Source organism: Lathyrus oleraceus, chromosome 2 (genome assembly GCF_024323335.1).
Source record: "Lathyrus oleraceus cultivar Zhongwan6 chromosome 2, CAAS_Psat_ZW6_1.0, whole genome shotgun sequence".
NCBI classification, from domain to species: Eukaryota; Viridiplantae; Streptophyta; class Magnoliopsida; order Fabales; family Fabaceae; genus Lathyrus; species Lathyrus oleraceus.
In genome coordinates this window covers 230,392,973-230,397,507 of record NC_066580.1, presented here as the reverse complement: position 1 = coordinate 230,397,507, position 4,535 = coordinate 230,392,973, and the positions used below count along the sequence as shown (strand labels likewise).

The following is a 4,535-nucleotide window of genomic DNA, read 5'->3' as shown; positions in this document are numbered from 1 at the left end:
CATGGTCCATTTTCTTTTCCCATTAGAAAATAAACATTTCGACCTAAGTTGACTCTTGGTCAACTATTAACTTTTTGGTCAACCAATTGACCAAAGTCGACCATCTAACCAAAATTCATTTTTTATCATCTTCCTATTTTTAAACCCATTCATTCTTTCAAATATCCATATCCATGTTCTAAAAGTTGAAATCCACTTTTGTATATATATCCAATTCCCCATTTAAATCGAGCCTCAATTCCCATTTATATTCAATTCCATTTTATTTTGTTAGTGGGTCAAACCCATTTTTAATCCCATGTCAGCAATTATCCATTTTTCTAACCCATAACCCATGTCCACATTTTGAAACCAAATTCCTAAACCATTTAACCATTCAATGTTGATTGCATAATTTCACATTCATTTCACAACCATGATAACCATACTCTTAAGAATGAATAACATGAGAATCATTCACATTATAGATTACATTCACATTCATAATGCATAACTAACAGTTTTGTTATCACATAACCGTACAAATCCCATACATTCTCATTTAACCATCAAATTCCATACATCCATATTCAAATCCATTTGCAATTACAATTTGAAAACCATGATGCATTTACATCCAAATACCAATTCAAATTACATTTTTTCAAACCAATTCACTACAATAAAATTACAACCATTTTTAATACATTTAAACTATACCCAATCACAGCATAACAATCAATACAATTCAATATTCCATTAGCATGTTCCACAAGGCATATGGTTCACCACACCAGTTCCATAAGCATAGCAACTCTATGATTTTATAACAAGTCCAAGTGCGCATATGGCATCCGATCCTAACAGCATGACTCAGCATCTAACCTGCATGATGTATAATAGGATGCATTTCAGCTTTCTACCACAAAAAATACAAAGTAAACTAAGTCATGCATGTAATACACAATTTTCACTAACATATAAAATACCAACTCGTTTCAATACATGTTGTAACTCAATTCACAACTAACAAAACCACTTAAAAAACCTTCATTCGACCTTCAACCTGGCAACCTTCAAACCATTGAAACTCTCTCCTTCAATCCTTCATCAAAACCAATGGAAACTCTGCAGGAAATCAACAAAAAAAAGGAGATCCTGATAGGAGAAAACAAACTATGGAATATTAAGAACAAAACCTGAAAATAACCTTCCAAAACTTCCAACTGACATCAACCGATAACCGGAACCGGAAGCTTCACTCTAACCAAAACCGAGTTCCGATAACTGTCAAGAAATTCTCAATTGTTGAAAAAACCTGTTAACCAATACACAAAATTGTTTTAAAAAAAAGCCTCTCCTAATCAGAAATCAACAAATCACCTCACAGAGAAAACTCCTCCTTCGAAGCCTCTCCATTCTCCAACTAACTTCTATAACCTCCACAAAATTTTCATAACAAATTCATCACAACAGAACTATTTAACAGCACTCTCCCAAACGAATAAGGGGATTGGCAATCGAGCAACCTTCCACTCGAATCTCCTCCATAAAACTAACCGAACTCCCTCAAAAACCGGCAACCAAAACAATTTCGCAAAAACAGAAATAACAAACTCACAAATGTTAACAGAACCCCTGATAGAAGCTCCCAGACTCTAACTTCCCAACCAACTTTCTAACCTCTCAAAACTAACCTGTAACAGAATTGAAAACTGAAAATAAAAACCTCCAACCGAATAAACTGAATACATAGCAGATTCCAACTAACTGCTTCAACCTCACATTTTTCACTTCCTCTCCTACCAGCTTCCATTCACATAAAACAATCACCTTTCTCCAACTTCGGGAAACGAACCAGTTGATAACCTCAATCTTCCACTCCAACCGGACCCTCCTTCAACCTATCCCATAACCTGTAAACAAAAAAGTCCAGAAAACCACCCTGTAAAACTGAAAACCAGAAGACGAGAACCCAGCTTCTTCAATGGAACCCCTTCTCTAAAACCTTCAACCGGCTACATCCCTAATCTCCTTTAAAAACAACCGTTAACCATCTCCAAACGACCCTTCATCGCCTCTCAAGGATCACTTCCTGAATCCTCAACCAACTCTCTAATCTCTTCTCAAACTTCACAACAAAAAGAAAACAGCACAGCAGAAGGAGAAGCGGAATCGAGAAACATACGAAGAAGACAACATGTATCTTCACACAGGTGTGTAGTCGAAGGAGAGGATCAAGAATAAAACACATCACCTGGAGTCTCGGTTAGAGAAGGTAGGTCTTCCTTTTTCTTTCTTCTTTCATTGCCTTCTATTCGGCACGTCGATTACGGTTGGATATTGAACCGATTCCCCGTTGAATCGGAATCGACAACACAAAGATTTCCTTCGAGGCTCTTCACTGAAACCCCACCGTCGAAGAATATTCTTGCCTTCTTCGTCCCAAATCGGATCCAACAACTCATACTCGCGTGCAAGAACAAGCATAAAGAACCTAACTTCGGTTTCGATTGCTTTTTGGCGTTGGATTTTCACGCGAATTCGGTCGTGAGGAGAAATCGACTTCTTGAATCTTTCATTTTTGATTATGTGTGTGGTTGGCGCGGTAGCAGACGAATCCAAGTTTGGATCTTAAAACTTCCTTGCGCGGCCATGGGAGTAACGTGGAATCATGAACGCGAGGTCACAAGGAGTTTCTCGAGATGAATCCGGACGAAGGTCATTTGCTTTGTGCTTTTGATTTGAATTGGTTCTTGGAGTTACGTTTGGGGAAGATCCGGACCCGGGTGCAAGATTCTGAGATTGGGCTTTCGCCAGCAATTTCATCGCCCAAACTTCATCTTTCAATACCCCGTCAATGCCTATGCACCCCTAGCCTGTTAATATAGTTTCTTAATCCCATTAGTCCATGCTTGATCTTGGTTTAAGTTATGCTTAATTCCTTTTATTATTAATCTTAATGCTGGCCCATGGTGGAATTAGAAATTTTTTATTTTAGATACTTAGAGTAATTCTTGATAATTGATTTTAGTGAATAACTAGATTAGGTCGCAATTAGAATAATTTTGATGACATGATAGGATTAGGTTTAGTCATGTTAATTTGATTTTGTTTTTTCAGAATTTGATTCATAATTGGTTGATCATAGTTTGATTAGTATGTTAGTCATTAGGTTTCGATATCTCATTTTGGGGTTTTAGATTAGAATGATTAGATATTGAGTTTTATCACGATTCGCTTTAGGTTTAATTTCCATTCCGATTTGTACATCACCTTATGATTTTCATGCCCATGATTTATTAGGTTTCAAGTTGTGATTTGGATTGGGAATTTTCAATTTCATTTGTTTGTGGTCATAATTCATGTTTAGGTAGATTTTAGTGTTTAGAATTAATGTTCACTTTAATTTGACATTTAATCGATTTTGTTGGTTTATGATCATTTTGATTAAATTTAAAATCCCATTTCAATTTAGGTGAAGAATACTTTGTATGTCTAATTCCATTTGCCATGATCATAGGATATATCTTTGATTGTTCTTCATTGATTAATTTGTTACCTTTCGAATCGATTCTAACCATTGTATGTACTTACATATTGTTGCATCATTCTCATTCATTCGACTTTATCTCATGCTAGCTCGTTTATTTTTTTGTGTCCACATGTTGATTTTGATCCATTCTATCTCTCACCTCCATTCTTCACTCACTATTTTCATAATAAATTCAAATGCTTGATCCAACGTCAAATACCTTTTTCAACACCATTTTCATAACAAATTGGAATGCCAAATGGGGTGTACGTGTTTGTACACAACATTCAAGTAATTGGGTTGTCGGCCATACCTAGCCTGAGGACCTGACTCTTAACTTTCCCCTCTAAAACATCTAATGATTCAAACAAGTTAGATCTAGGTTCCATGAGGATGAAAAAGAATACTTAGGACTTCATTATCCTCTTAAATCCCAAGTACTTTGATCATTGACCGTACTTAGTCAAGGGTCAGATACTTTTCGCCCTCTAAGTTCCAATGATTAGACTTACCAAACTTCTTTCACAATCCAAATCTCTTTTTAGGATGAAAAAGAGTGGTTAGGACAACATTTTCCTCTCAACTCCCGAGTTATTGGACTGTTGACTGTATCTAGCCAAGGGTCTGATGCTTGTCTCCATGCATAAAATCGACCCCAACAAATCAAATTATCTTTTGCCTTAGGGCTTTATCTTCAAAACCTTTCAATAAGAACGTGTTACTTCCGTTCTACCGTGAACGAAGCTTAAGCTTCCATGTGCGAGCAAGTAATTTTTAACTGCTAGAATGCGAACCAAGCGTATCCACTTTACCGCAAACAGGAAAATACTTTCCGCTCCCATGACAGAGTATACAAGCAAGTGAACAGTAGCATGCGAACGTCAATATTGTTCAGTAAAAACAACCAAACAAATACTTCAGTTTTGAGCCGAACTACGAAGCTCTGACTTCCCTATTGCATGTATGGGGATATGTAGGCACGAGGGCCCAAATCCTTGGCGAGCACACTAACTTAAAACTT

General features: G+C 36.6%; 1 long non-coding RNA gene across 3 annotated transcripts; it reads right to left on the bottom strand.

Moving 5' to 3' along the window:
* Window positions 1-513: 513 nt before the first annotated feature.
* LOC127118980 (uncharacterized) lies at window positions 514-2,878 on the bottom strand. Of its 3 annotated transcripts, none has more exons than XR_007802511.1 (2): window positions 958-2,878; window positions 514-864 (listed from the first exon to the last, which is right to left on the bottom strand). It is a non-coding gene; the product is annotated as an uncharacterized LOC127118980 (long non-coding RNA). The 3 variants fall into 3 exon arrangements; XR_007802513.1 differs by having other exon boundaries at window positions 973-2,878; XR_007802512.1 differs by having other exon boundaries at window positions 1,028-2,878.
* Window positions 2,879-4,535: the final 1,657 nt, after the last annotated feature.